General features: G+C 39.4%; 1 long non-coding RNA gene and 1 pseudogene across 1 annotated transcript; both read right to left on the reverse strand.

The window, feature by feature from the left end:
• Positions 1-16013, reverse strand: part of LOC135539194 (cytochrome P450 2K1-like) — a 36707-nt pseudogene that overhangs the window by 14690 nt on the left and 6004 nt on the right.
• Positions 1311-15739, reverse strand: LOC135539191 (uncharacterized). Its single transcript, XR_010455576.1, has 4 exons — positions 15551-15739; positions 15220-15310; positions 2016-2080; positions 1311-1583 (listed from the first exon to the last, which is right to left on the reverse strand). It is a non-coding gene; the product is annotated as an uncharacterized LOC135539191 (long non-coding RNA).

A 16013-nucleotide genomic window follows, 5' to 3' on the forward strand; every position in this document is an offset into this window, starting at 1 on the left:
GCCTCGTTTCCCCTGATTATATTTAAACCCTTTGTTTCCCTCAGTTCTGTGCTCTGTGTTTGTATGTTAGCACCCAGCCCTAGTGTTCTGTGTGCTCTTGTCGATTCCGGGTGACGCTCTTGTGGAATTCTGTTTTTTTTGTTTTTGTTCATTTTTTGTGAGTATCTCTTGAGGCTTTTTTGTGCTTTACCTTCCACCTTTTGGATTTGCCATTTTTGTATTAGAAGGACTTTTTACTTTATTAAATACACCGTCTTAAGTACTGCTGTGTCTGCCTCATCTTCTGGGTTCTGCTGACTATTTGTGGCTCAGTTGGTTAAGTGACTGTTTCTCACTCCGGAGACCCAGGTTCGTAACCGGGTCCTGACATTATCGGAAAAAAAACAGAAATGTACTGTGTAACATGTCATATTACTGTCATCTGATGAAGATTTTCAAAAGGTTAGTGAATGATTTTTCTTTTAATCCTGTGTTTGTGATTGCATCTTTTGTTCAACAAAATGGTTGCACATCGTCTGTGTCTTTGTGGTGGTTTGACATAAATATGTGCTATGTTTTCGCCATAAAACATTTTAGAAATCTGACACGCTGGGTAGATGAACAAGGTGTTTATCTTTCATTTGAGCTGTTGGACTTGTTAATGTGTGGAGGTTAAATATTTCTAAGAATATTTTTCCATTCTGTGCGCCACCGTTTGAGTTGAACGGGGGGGTATAGTTCCCGCTTGGGAACCCATACCGTCATTAATCATGAGAGGCATGTTCGCCCGAGATTAATTAACCTGTTATGGCTGCATCCCTTTGTTCTCAATTTCCGCCTGAAGACATACCCACCTCTAACTGCCTGTAGCTCAGCCCCAGAGGCAAGGATATGCATATTCTTGGTATCACTTGAATGGAAACATTCTGAAGTTTGTGGAAATGTTAATTGAATGTGGGAGAATATAACACAGTAGATCTGGTGGAAGAAAAGAGAAAGAGCATACATTTTCTGTTTTTTATTGTTGTAGTATCATCTTCACATTTACTAGAATAGCCACACATTCAGATAGGATGCTGGAGATTTTGATGGATAACACAACAGGGCAACTGTAGGTGTGGACAGTTTCAGACTGATAACTTCAGGAATGAATGAGCTACATGACATTTAGCATGAAGTCACCCAGGTGTCCCACACAAGGTGCCCAAATGTACCCAAGTGGCTGAATTGGTGAAAGGACCTATAACTATATACAGATGTGCAAATAACTATATACAACATATCAAAAAGCAATTCTAACACACACACACACAAATTTAAATATTAGAAAATAAATATTTTTTTAAAAACAGTACACCCTTTGGAAGTCCTCGTCACAATATTTTGCTGCCTGTGCCAAGTCTCTTTCTGATGTAAAGCAGAGGCAAACTGAACAAGTGGTGCATTTCATGCGACACAGAACACAACGACGCCTCCATACTGTGCCCTTTTGGCCCTGAGGCACAGTCATGCCTGCGGTAATGAACTGTGGCATATGAACACCACTGGGGGCAGGGGTAGAGCGGGCAGCTTGGCCCGGGGGCTCCCAGTCGGAGTTGCTATCACTGTGAAAGACAACATAAAAAAATATTTGTATTGTATGAGCCTTTTATCATCACATAAAATAAACAGATATGTATTGTATAGAGCAGAGGGAACAGTCACTAAGGTGAAGTGCTGTTCCATTCAACTTCGGCAATTGTTGTGGGCCTGCCCTCTCCTGAACAGCACCCAATGGCTATTTCATATGGAAATGGAGAGGAGTAGCAGGCGCAGTGGCCATGTGTGTGTTTGATGTTCTACTCCATTCCATTTGAATAAAATAAGGAAAATATAATCTGACATGGGAAAAAAAAAAATATATATATATATATATATATGTGTGTGTACACACACACACACACAAACAAACCACACATTTCATTGCAAAAAAATATTTTTATTTTCATATATAATATATATATTGCTATATTTCATAAAACGGCATTAGCACTTACCCGTACGTGCTGTCCTTGCAGAAAATAGCTCCTCAGTTTGTTTGAATCATAACACTCCAAGATTCCTCAAACAAAAAAAGCATATACATAGGTCATAGAAATATTGTGGGATTCTGTATTTTACATTATAGCCATTACCATATATCTATGATTAAATATTATCTGATCTTGGCTGTGTGAAGTATCTGCATTTGTGCACTTTTATTTTATATTTTACTAGGCAAGTCAGTTAAGAACAAATTCTTATATTCAATGACGGCCTAGGAACAGTGGGTTAACTGCCTGTTCAGGGGCAGAAGGACAGATTTGTACCTTGTCAGCTCGGGGGTTTGACCTTGCAACTTTTCTGTTACTCGTACAACGCTTTAACCATTAGGCTACCCTGCTGCCCCCATAATCCCCTCAAATCATTTGTTTTAAATTTCCTCTATTTCATGTAACTCATCCAGTCTTTCTCCAAATTGCCTCCCCAAAATACTTTATATCCTGCCATTACACTCACACAACTGTGATAAACGTGCACTGTCCCTTTAAAATAAAACACGCCCAGCCAGCCATACCCTATTGTAGACCTTTCATTGTTCCCCGTAATGAAAACAGATCATGTTTAGAATACGTTAACTTCTTGTTCGAATTCACTGGCGTTAGTTACCTAACCAAAAATCAATACCCGGTAAACAACCACAACTTTATACGATACAACTATTCTTACCTCCCTATATTATAGCCAAATATAGCCCAATGGACCGCCTAGCAATTCTGTTGCTAGCTGTAGCATTTTTTCAGACTATCCTGACGATATTCAGTTACTTTTTAAAAATGTATTTGGAACTTTTAGCCACTATTGAAAAGTGACTCTAAGCTATAATGCATGCATTTTCCCTCTAAATGCCACAACCCATATTCTCTGTCATAATTTGAGGAACGTTATTGTGTATTCAATGTAATTACGCCGCAAGTCAGCCTGCCTCTTGTCAAATATATATCCCCTATTCAGATTGAGTTCTGCTTTAAATTCTATCGAAAAAGTAAAACCAACCGAACTTCCCAACTTTCTATACCCCAAAATTTAAACGTATCATGTTCTTTGCTAAATTTATATCGTATGTCAGTCGATTCATAGAAAAATATAACATCCTGATGGTGTAACAGGGTTATATGGGTGATTCCCCTTGCCACTTTATTGTTAAACCAATGGATTTTTGGTTTGAGTTTGTCTTGCCTTCACCTACTCAACATGGCATCTTATTGGCTGGTTTGCGTAGCTTGCTTACGAGGGGGGATGTTCCAGTTAGAATCGTCCCAGTGAACAAGCACCAAACCAGCGGTAAGTTGTTGGTTGCCAAGCACTGTACATCAAAAGTGATTTTTATACTCTCAGGTGATGATTTAAATGTACAATTTATATAAAATTGTTTGTAAATGTTATTCGAACATCACACATAAGATGCAGCGGTTTTTGGAGAATATTTGTTGTGCATTTTGTTGTAAAGAATTCCCGCCAGTACTAGCTAGCAACTTACTCTGTCTGGTGGGGGGGTTCATATATTTTGTACAGTGCGTGAGTGCAGAGTTGAATGGTGAGACGTGCATTGCATGACCTGCAATTTTGTGTCGTTCCTATCAGGTACATTGTTAAAGATATTATTTTGTATATTGTAATTGTATTATTTTGGTAACTAGTCCCAGTGAACAAGCACCAAACTAGTGTGCGTGAGTGCAGAGTTGGATGGTGAGACGTGCATTGCATGACGTGCAATTTTGTGTCGTTCCTATCAGAATAAAGCTACATGACTGGTGCTACATATTGGAGTTCCGTGTCGATGACTGATTGTACACAGCGCAAGAAGAGTACTGTTACAATGGCACAAAACTTTATCGTATCTCTCCGTTATTCCTTAAAATGAATCAGGTTTAGGTGACTTTCACTTCTATGATACATTTATTCAAATACGACTCCCGTCTCAATACATTACAATCACAGAGGTAGGAGAGGAACCGCAACCAATAGGGTCCGGGGGTCAAACTCCTATTGAAGATTCCCTTATACCCGACTTTTCCCCAGCTGTGAGCGTTCATAGAAGTGAAGTGATGTGATATATTTCCCGGGAAAAGGGTGGGGCTTCATCGGAGTGCTGTTTGGTCTGAGCTGTCTTATCGTGGGTACCATATTCCTGATACAGCACGTCCCACCTGAGTATGCGGAGAGTGGTAATTTGACCTATGGTTTAGACAATGAGGATTTTGTTCCAAACAAGCATAAGAGATCGCTAGATCTGGGTAGACAGGATGTTAGAGTAAAGGTTGGGAAGGATGTTTTATATAGATCAAATGGGGTCTCTAACTACATGGCAGTCTAGGACTCTGAGCCATTATGGCATATATCGGTGCAGGTTCCCATATTGATCGTGGACACAGGTCATAGCTCATACGGAGAGAGAGGGCTATATGAATCCACTCACCCAGTATGGAAGGAGGTGAAGTATAGTGAAGGTGAGAGTTTTTGACTGTAATCCGGAGAGAGGGATGTAATTGCATAAAGATACGCCTTACCCTAAAAAAAGTTATGAAAGAGGATCTTCTAGGATTATGGTATGTTGGATTTGACCAGTTTTTTGGTCAACATCCTAGTACGGTTCCGGGTAGAGGAGGTTAGGCCAGGTGGTAACTCTATCGTCAGCAGGAATACAGAGCACCTGACACAACAGACACTGACAGCAGAGTAGTCCAGAGCCAAGGGCCGGTGAAGATAGTGAAGACGAAAGATCTGAAGGAAGTGATTGAGGTAGAAACTGGTTATGGCGATTCTAACCTTTGGAGAGAATAGATGCCAGATCAGTAGCTAAAGAAAAATGTTATGCCTGCGCCACAGCCAAACCTCAGCTGACGACCATCCCCTTTCCATTTGATGGAATTGATTCACCCAGGGGAATGGCCTGTTTGGTAAAGCTGTTCATGAAAGCAGGAATGCCAGATAATGACAGTTGTCTTGATTTGCACTATTTATATCCACAGGTTCCCCTTAAATCAAGACTTCCTCCCTTTACAGTGACCGGAAGAGATTATTACTGTTTGGTCCGGTACAGTACTCATGGGAAATATGTGGGGGAATGATGTTATGGCCAGTTTTACCGGCAGATTGGACAGGATTATGCGCCCTTGTACATTTGGGATAAGCCTTTGACACTCATTCAACACCAAGACATGAAGTTGGCCAAACGGGAGAAAAGAAGTCCTCCATCTGGGTCTTCTGACAAGAGAGTATATATTGATAACATTGGGGTTCTACGGGAATACCAGACGAGTTCAAAGCAAGAAATCAGATCGTAGCAGGATTAGAGTTAAGTATTTTCCAGTGGTCCACACTCAAATAAGAATGTGAACTGGATCAATTATATTTAGGATAATCCACAGCGCTTCGTCAATTATACCAGAGATGTAATGAATGACTTGGCAGAATAGAATTAATCTTGGATATGTTTGTTGGCTGGAAAGGGTGAGAGTGGGTGTTGTAACGGCTTCTTCTGTTGAAGGAGGAGCGGACCAAAATGCAGCGTGGTGGTTACTCATATTTATTGATGGAAAATTACTTGACATGAAAATACTGAAAATACAAAAACAGACGGAAACGTGAAAAAACTATACAGCCTGTCTGGTGAAACATAAACACAGAGACAGGAACAATCACCCACGAAACACTCAAAGAATATGGCTACCTAAATATGGTTCCCAATCAGAGACAACGATAATCACCTGACTCTGATTGAGAACCGCCTCAGGCAGCCATAGACTACACTATACACCCCACAAAACCCCAAGACAAAACACACCACAATAACCCATGTCACACCCTGGCCTGACCGAATAAATGAAGAATAAACATAATATATTTCGACCAGGACGTGACAGGTGTAGATGGTTTGTTTCTCGATGGCACAGCTCTGGACGAATCAGTGACCAAAGAAAGCCTTGTTGGAAGAAAACTTTGGGGTGGATACTTCTTTGACTAATTGGTTTGATAGTATGTTTGGAAAATGGAAAAATGTTATGATCACTGTGTTATGGTTTACCTTCACCTATGTGACTGTTTTAGTTTTGTGTGACTGTTTTAGTTTTGTGTGACTGTTTTAGTTTTGTGTGACTGTTTTAGTTTTGTGGCTATTGTCTAATTCCCTGTGTATGAGGTCTCATTTCCAGGACTCTGGAGAAACCAATGAGAAAACAGATGGTGCGATACCGACTGATTCCAAGATCTGACCAGTGGAATGATGGATACATGCCTCAAACCTAAATAAATAAATGAATCCGGGTTCTTCAAATGCGAGGAACTTGTGTTTTTGATTAGAGCATTTTGATATTTAGAAATGTTAGGTTGTATCTTGTTTCGATGAAGATTGTAATAAAAATTCAGATGAGAAGAGTTATGATTCTGATGTTGGCCTAAAAACAGTCAGAGTGAATGCAAGTATTGGTTTATGTTAGGTGGCATTTTGATAACAAGAAACATTTCTAATAAAAATAGATGTATGCTTTTTAATATTTTAATATAACTAGATGTGTGATTGGATGCATAATATTTAACCTCTTGTAATGTTAGAGTTGCGTTAATTCGAATCTGGTACCAGGATAACATATGAGTCACCGATTGTATACTATGCATTTTGTATTAGCTAAGCAATAAGTGGTAAATGCAATTTTCGTATAAACGGGCTCTCTGTCCCACCTCGCAGGGCAAACGGAGAACTGACTTGTTCCTGACAAAGATATTATAATATACTCTGATGACATAAGTAGTTCATGCTTCCGAGCAGTCTGTCAGAGTAGAGACTGAGCGTGGTTTAGACTCACCTAGACTATCGTTGATTGTTGGCGCAGAGGCTGGTCCCAGCCCCCTAAGCGCTTCAGTTGATATATGTAACTGTTGCTGTTAAGAATATCTATGCGCTCATGCTCGATACCGTTATCTCGCACCTGGCTCCTGTTATCTAACAAAAGACTGTTTGTTCTCGCAACACTACGTTCTGAATGTGCCCCTCCAACTCATTGCACAGTTCCTGTCTTCATGTTATTCTGTATTTATCCATCATGAGAAAGGCCCATTGCCCTGAAACTGTTAACCATGTTTCTAGTCAGCTATGTTGCATAACACATACATACATGCACACAAGCCAACAGCAGATAATATTCACATTTATAGAAACGGGCTATAGTGCATAACACAGAATCCTCATAGTAACAGGGGCAGTATTTTCATTTTTGGAAAAATAACGTTCCCAAAGTAAATGGGATATTTTAAATGAAAATACTGCCCCCTTGTTACAAGAGGTTAACAAGAATTTAAGCTTTCTGCCAATATCAGATATGTCTATGTCCAGGAAAATATTCTTGTTACTTTCAACCTCAAGCTAATCGCATTAGCCTATGTTAGCTCAACCATCCTGCAGGGGACCCACCAATCCTGAAGAAGTTTTTAATAGCTTAAATCGTATAAGATCAAACTGGCTAGATGGCTACGTGTGCAGCCAGATGTAAGTTTCAGCACAAACACTGATAGCTAGTCTACATTTCCTCAACCAAGATCAACCTCTCACAACACAAACAGAAAATAATTAAACAAATCTTGATAAGAAACAATTGGCCAAGTTGAATCTAAACCCGGCCAATGTACATGCACGTAGCGCATTGGCTGTGCATTGCAGTGAGTGTACACATGCTAGCTACCTAATTATCTAGATAAAGTTGAACACGAGACAGACACGTTACCTGCTACCTAATTATCGATAAGCATCCAGAACTAATTCCAGCCCTATCTTTATGATGCATTAATTCAGTACACCCTCTTCTCTTCAGTCAATGCAATTTTCCTCATGCCATTTCAATCCCAATTTGCACTGACTGATCAACAGTGTCATGTTAGTTGTCAGTGTGTTCCCAGAAATCTGAACCCAGTAAGCGTTAAAAATACATATATTCCAGATGTTGAAGATGGGCTCATTTTAGGTTTTGAATGAAAGGTTAAAATATGTATTTTCCTGAAGTTTAAAATATGTATTTTCCTGATTTTTTGAGGAAGTTTGAATCCTGAGAAACCTGCATACACATTTATAGTTTATAGTACAATATACCAAAACTATGGTCTGGAAAACGTTGGTAGAGAATGGGTGGAGTAGGCATTTTGGTGCTTGTGAATTTCCTTTCTTTTTTGGTTTCAGACCAATGCCGTCTTCTCATTTAAAACATGTTTGTTTTTAAAATAATATATATATATAGTACTACAGTAATATAGTACTCAGTCTAACCCACTATAACCCCTACACACCTACACGCCACCCCAAAATAGGTAATATTACAGGCTATGGATTTTCCATTTATGTTTTTAGGTTGGACTTCAGCACGTAGGGCACACCAATTGGTGTCACCTCGTTAGTCAGTATGTGTTACACCTGTGTTGGTTGCTATCGTCTTAGTAGGAAGGTATTTCACCTGTGCTGGCCAAGGTGCAATTTAAGACTGGCTGTTACAGTGCTCCAGTTGTCTTGAGAGATGTGGAGGGTCAACACCTTTAGTGGGCTCTCAGAAGTTGATTTCTAGAAAACATTATTTTGTCTGATTTCTCTGATTTGATTTTGCTCCACCTTTTTGGTTTGCTTCCTGTCTTTAAGAGTAATCAGAGACAGTGAGTTAAAACTATGGAGTATCCACAGATGTGGGAGGGGCCTTATTGTCATATTTCCCAGCATGCTCTGTTGCAGTTAGATTCTTTGAATTGTTTGTTTCGGTGTCTTTGTCTTTGCATGTATTGTACCAGTGAACATTTTGGACACACCTACTCATTCCAGGGTTTTTCTTTACTTGTACTTTTTTCTGCATTGTTAAATAATAGTGAAGACTTCAAAACTATGAAATAAAACATGGAATCATGTATTAATCATAAACGTGTCAAACAAATCTAGATATTTTATATTTGAGATTCTTGGTAAAAGATCAAGTCCATATTATGGCAAGATCAGCTCAAATGAGCAAGGAGAAAGGACAGTCCATCATTACTTTTAAGACATGAAGGTCAGTCAATCTGGAACATTTCAAGAACTTTGAACATTTCCTCGTGCAGTGGCAAAAAACATCTAGCACTAAGATGAAACTGGCTCTCATGAGGACCGCCACAGGAAAGGAAGACCCAGAGTTACCTCTGCTGCAGAGGATAAGTTCATTGGAGATACTAGCCTCAGAAAATGCAGCCCAAATAAATGCTTCAAATAATAGATATATCTCCAGATCAACTGTTCAGATGAGACTGCATGAATCAGGCCTTCATGATCAAATTGCTGCAAAGAAACCATTACCAAAGGAAACCAATAATAAGAGATTTGCTTGGGCCAAGCATGGAGGAGGTATGATGGTGTGGGAGTGCTCAAAGCACACTAACCAGCATGGCTACCACAGCATTCTGCAGCGATACATTTTCCCATCTGGTATGCTCTTAGTCCCACTATCATTTCTTTTTCATCAGGACAATGACCCAAAATACATCTCCAGGCTGTGTACGGGCTATTTGATCTCGAAGGATGGATGGAGTGCTGCATCAGATGACCTGGCCTACACAATCACCCATTGAGATTGGATTGAGATGAGTCTGACCGCAGAGTGAAGGAAAAACAGCCAACAAGTGCTCAGCATATGTGGGAACTCCTTCAAGACTGTTGGGAAAGCATTCCAGTTGAAGCTGGTTGAGAGAATGCCAAGAGTGTCCTAAGTTGTCATCAAGGCAAAGGGTGGCTACTTTGAGGAATCGAAATTATAAAATATTTTGTTTTCTTTAACTTTTTGGTTACTACATGATTCCATATGTGCTATTTTATAGTATTGATGACTTCACTGTTATTCTACAATGTAGAAAATGGTAAAAATAAAATTAAAACTTGCACGAGTAGGTATGTCAACTTTTGACTGGTACTATACATTGATTGTTTTTTATCTTATGCTACACAATGATATGTAACGCACATTTTCCTAATCTAATCTGTAAGTGGTTGTAACGGCTTTCTTCCTGGGAAGGAGAGGACCAAAGTGCAGCGTTGTTAAAGTTTATGGTTCTTTAATAAGAGAAACTTAACATGAACAAAATAATAAACCTTGCAAAACCAAAACAGTCCTATCTGGTGCAGAAAACACAAAGACAGAGACACAAACCCCAACACAAAACAAGCTACCTAAATATGGTTCCCAATCAGAGACAATGACTAACACCTGCCTCTGACTGAGAACCATATCAGGCCAAACACAGAAACAGACAAACTAGACACACAACATAGAATGCCCACCCAGCTCACGTCCTGACCAACACTAAAACAAGGAAAACACACAAGAACTATGGTCAGAACGTGACAGTGGTTGGATTTATTGCAAACTTTACTGAGAAGGCTGACTTGCATTCTGAATGTAAATTGTGGGTAATGTAAAATTGCTGGAAATGATTTATCTTCAATGGATACCAATAGAGATTGGATTTCACAACCAAGCCAACATAATACAACACATTAAGAAATACATCAATTAGATTTTACAACTCAAATGGAACCATATAAACCCAAAATAGTTTTGAGTTTGACAAAATAGAAGTTGAATTAACTGTTGTGATTATATGAGTCAACATTACTCTAAATAATAATCTTAAGAATAGTGAACAAAAAAGTAACAGAGATATTACAATTAATAGTGTACAGAGGGAAATGCAATGACGCAGAGTTAAATATCAACAAGACATTTAACATATACATCTCTGAAAGAAATGACCAGAGTAGTTTACTCTCTTTAGACTGGGACCAAATGTTATCTGTGGCAAAGTTAAATTTTCTTCAACAAGAGTTCAATTTACTGTCATTTTCATTGTGCGGCTGTCCGGTACACCAGTATCTTTAGGTAGACTTTACCTGTATGCTTTATCCCTCCAGCTATCCAATAAATATGGCTCCATCTATGATTCACTTTGGACCCAAGAAAGTGGTTGTTCTGGCAGGATACAAGATCGCGCTGGTCAACCATGCAGAGGAGTTTGGGGACAGGGGAATGCCGTCTGTGTTCTAAGATTTCACCAGTGGACATGGTAATGTTGAATAAGTCAAACTTGTAATCCAGTTAACTGTTGTATTCTACACAATGGTCTGTCAAGCAGGCATAGTTGGTGCTGTAACTCCAGACCCTAATATTTGACAAAGATATTATTCTCTCCTAGCATGATTCCTTCCTGACACCTGCACAATATGCTTTTCTACAGGTATTCTGTTTGTCAATGGAGACTCATGGAAAGAGACGATATGCTTTTCTACAAGTATTCTGTTTGTCAATGGAGACTCATGGAAAGAGACAATATGCTTTTCTACAGGTATTCTGTTTGTCAATGGAGACTCATGGAAAGAGACGATATGCTTTTCTACAGGTATTCTGTTTGTCAATGGAGACTCATGGAAAGAGACGATATGCTTTTCTACAGGTATTCTGTTTGTCAATGGAGACTCATGGAAAGAGACAATATGCTTTTCTACAGGTATTCTGTTTGTCAATGGAGACTCATGGAAAGAGACAATATGCTTTTCTACAGGTATTCTGTTTGTCAATGGAGACTCATGGAAAGAGACGATATGCTTTTCTACAGGTATTCTGTTTGTCAATGGAGACTCATGGAAAGAGACGATATGCTTTTCTACAGGTATTCTGTTTGTCAATGGAGACTCATGGAAAGAGACGATATGCTTTTCTACAGGTATTCTGTTTGTCAACGGAGACTCATGGAAAGAGACGATATGCTTTTCTACAGGTATTCTGTTTGCCAATGGAGACTCATGGAAAGAGACGATATGCTTTTCCGTAGCGAACCTTAGACTTTGGCATGGGCAAGAAAGGAAGTGAGGAGGAAATTCACTACCTTATTTAATTGTTAGAACTAACATGAGGGTAAAAAAAAATTGAATTCCCAAATAAGATAACAAATACATACATGTTCTTAGTTTTGCTAGTTCTCTTTCTGTTGGGCTTTATGACAGGTAAAGCATTTGACAACTCAGCCATTGAATTATGCTGTCTCCAATGTAATCTCAAACATTGTTTATAGCAGCAGGTTTGAATACTCTGACCCCAAGACCCAAGCCAATGAGAACCTCAGAATTAGTTGCTCTGTTTCAATGCAGGTACATGATGTTTACTTTGTTTCTCACTCTTAGAGAATAATGCCAAACTGTTCACACTTGACTAAACCAGGAAAATAAAATAAATATTCAATTTGTTGTAGGCTAAATTCATGCTTTACTTTTTGTTTATGGGAATATAGTTGTACAACATGTTCCCATGGCTGGGCCTTGGTTGAAAACCAATAAGCTTTTGTTAAAGAATATTGACAACAAGAAGGAAATGAGGGAGCTGGTGTGTGGGCTGAAGGAGAACCAGAACTTCAACTGTGTATAACCCTTTTGATAATACAAGGGTTACAATGATTGAAATGAATAACTTGCATCTAGGGCAGGGGTGTCAAACTCATTCATTGGAGGGCCTATTGTCTGCAGGTTTTAGGTTTTTCCTTCCAATTAAGCCCTAAACAACCAGGTGTGGGAAGTTCCTTACTAATTAGTGATCTTAATTCATCAATTAAGTACAAGGGAGAAGCAAAAACGTGCAGACACTCAGCCCTCTGTGGAATGAGTTGACACCTGTGGTCTAGGGGTTCAGTGGGTATTGAGAAATAACTATTGTTATACTAAAACTATTGTTTTGATGTTAATGACCAAGAACCCCCTTATACAGGGTAAGTATCAATGTGCACACAGACATCCACACACAGGCAGTGCAGTTGATTAAGGTAATGAAAGATAATCAACATTTTACTTCCTGTTGTTAACATTGGCCAATTGCCACCTGCGTTTTACCCAAGCAAAACTGTTTTGGAACGGGAAATCCTGGTTCGAGAAAAGTGTTCAAGCATTTGAGAAAGGTCCAGGGTAAATGTTCTCTGAAGGTAGTCATTTTGGCCCTTCCTCTTCCTTTATTTTACAGACAGGGTCCAGGAGGAGATCAGTAGCGTCATAGGAAGTTGTCAGCCCTTGGTAGAGGACAGGAAGAACCTGCCCTACACTGATACAGTGATCATTGAGACCCAGAGACTAGCCAACATTTTACCCATGGCCATCCCTCACACCTCTAGGCGAGACATCACCTTCCAGGGCATCATCTTCCACTTCATCAAGAAGGGGACGCTTGTTTCCTCGACTGACTTTTGTCCTACAAGACGGTAGTGAATGGGAGAGCTCACACACCTTTACCCCGCCCACTTTCTGGATGAGAAAGGTCGATTTGTCAAGATGGATGCCTTCATGCCCTGCTCTGCAGGCAATTCCAATGTTTGTTTCTTAATTTACACTATCATTCAGCAATTAACTCAATCAGATAATCTACTGTGCTCATTACTTTGGCCGAGAGAGAGTTGAGAGGATGGACGGGACTGTGACAAATATAGATACATGACCCAGAGAGTTGATGGTATAGTTTGTTATAGAAATGTGTGTACAATTTGACACCTATTGATATGTCAACTATAAGAAATCTATGTAGACCTAATTGTTATATGCTGTCAGAGAGAATATAGTAAACGGCATGTGTCAAAAAGTGATTGATGATCTATTTTTAGTGTCACTTGTTTATGCCCTTTTATGGACATCCTGTCCGGATGTTCTCACGCTATGGAAATCCTGTCTGGATGTTCTCACACTATGGAAATACTGTCCGGATGTTCTCACGCTATGGAAATCCTGTCCGGATGTTCTCACGCTATGGAAATCCTGTCCGGATGTTCTCACGCTATGGAAATACTGTCCGGATGTTCTCACGCTATGGAAATACTGTCCGGATGTTCTCACGCTATGGAAATACTGTCCGGATGTTCTCACGCTATGGAAATCCTGTCCGGATGTTCTCACGCTATGGAAATACTGTCCGGATGTTCTCACGCTATGGAAATACTGTCCGGATGTTCTCACGCTATGGAAATACTGTCCGGATGTTCTCACGCTATGGAAATACTGTCCGGATGTTCTCATGCTAACGAGTGAGTGCTTATGTAACATGATCGTGCAACTGTTTCTTTGAAGTAAAGCATATTTTTGTAATCGAAATGTCCTGATGATTGATGTGTAGTGACCTTGTTGAACTGTTGAATGTGTTTGAACATCTGAAACATTTGGGAATTCATGTTGTGAATGGAGGCCTGAGTTTGACAATTTTAAACAGCTGGGTATTTATGTAGTGAATGGGGGAGGCCTGAGTTTGACCATTTAAACAGTTGGGTATTTATGTAGTGAATGGGGGAGGCCAGAGTGTAAACATTGAAACAGCTGGGTATTTATGTAGTGAATGGGGGAGGCCTGAGTTTGACCATTTAAACAGTTGGGTATTTATGTAGTGAATGGGGAGGCCTGAGTGTAAACATTGAAACAGCTGGGTATTTATGTAGAGAATGGGGAGGCCTGAGTTTGACCATTTGAAACAGTTGGTAAAGTTTTGTCGTTAACTTATGGAGGGAGCTTGTGACCCCTTGTAAAATGAAAAAGTATTTTCCGGGTAGGTCTGCCTGAGTATAACTAAGTGTTGGACTTGTCCTATGACTGATAAACCATAGAAAACTACAGAAAGCACGTATCCTAGACCAATTCTAGGTGCATTGTGATTTGCCTTCAATAAATTAAATTCTGTCTCCCCCTTGGGGTGTGTGAGACCTGGCTGCATGGCTGGTGTCCGGTTACAAGCTGTGGGCTTACGTTCAGAGAGAGAGAGCCAGGCCCCAAGACGTTCTTTCTAAGACAAATACATTTAGAATCGTTTCTACAACAAAATAATAATAGTAATACGTTTAATTGGGGGTAGTAACATTTTTTAAGACATAAAGGGTTAAAAAATTAACCTTTAATGAAATCTCAGGCTCTCTCTCTCTTCCTCTGGACCTATGTTTCTCCCTCAAAAAATGTTTTCGCGTGTGTGTGTGAGAGGCAGTGTGCTAGGTTACACGCAGAGAGAAACTTACTCGAAACATTATTTCTATGAACAAAACACATTTAGAATCTTTCCTACAACATAATAATAATAGTAATATGTTTAAATGGGGGTAGTAACATTTTGCAGGACAAAATAAAGGGTTTTAAAAAGAAGCATGTACTGTATTTACCTTCAACTAATGACAGCTCTTCCTCTGGTCTTCTGTCTCTCTTCCTCTGCCCTCTGGTTGCATCAAATTACGAGCTGTGGATTTGGAAGCCCTGATCAAGGCACAAAGGCATTATTTATATGAATAGAGTTCAAAAACAATTATACATAAACATTTAAAGGCTATTAAAATGTAGTATTGTGTTCTAATATGTAGGATTTATATAAATGTTTAGTAAGAAAACATTTGAGGTAGAGCTTAATATTGCATAGTAACTTTTAACAATAGTAATGTGTTTAAATGCTGGTAGTAACATTTTTGAGGAAATGAAGGGTTTTAAAATGTAATTTACCTTTAATGAAATCTCAGGCTCTCTCTGTCTCTCTTCCTCTGGACCTGTGTGTGGGTGTGTATGCAACACCCACCGGTAGCAAGTGCTCCAGCAGGTATATTTCACTGGTCATCCCCAAAGCCAACACTTCCTTTATCAATCACTGTGCCTGAATGTACACAGCCAATCTGTAAACAGCACACCCCACTACCTCATCCCCATATTGTTACTTATCCCTCTGCTCTTTGGCACCCCAGTATCTCCACTTGCACATCATCATCTGCACATCTATCACTCCTGTGTTAATGCTAAATTGTAATTATTTCACCTCTATGGCCTATTTATTGCCTTACCTCCCTAGTCTTCTGCATCTGTGCACATTAATTAGATGCTTTTTTCATTAAATAGACAAGAAAAGCTTCATTAAAAGCCTATCTGTAATGAACAAACTGATGGGGGGATTATGCAATAGCTAGGGTACATT

The sequence above is a fragment of the Oncorhynchus masou genome, unplaced genomic scaffold (assembly GCF_036934945.1).
Source record: "Oncorhynchus masou masou isolate Uvic2021 unplaced genomic scaffold, UVic_Omas_1.1 unplaced_scaffold_1653, whole genome shotgun sequence".
Taxonomy (NCBI): domain Eukaryota; kingdom Metazoa; phylum Chordata; class Actinopteri; order Salmoniformes; family Salmonidae; genus Oncorhynchus; species Oncorhynchus masou.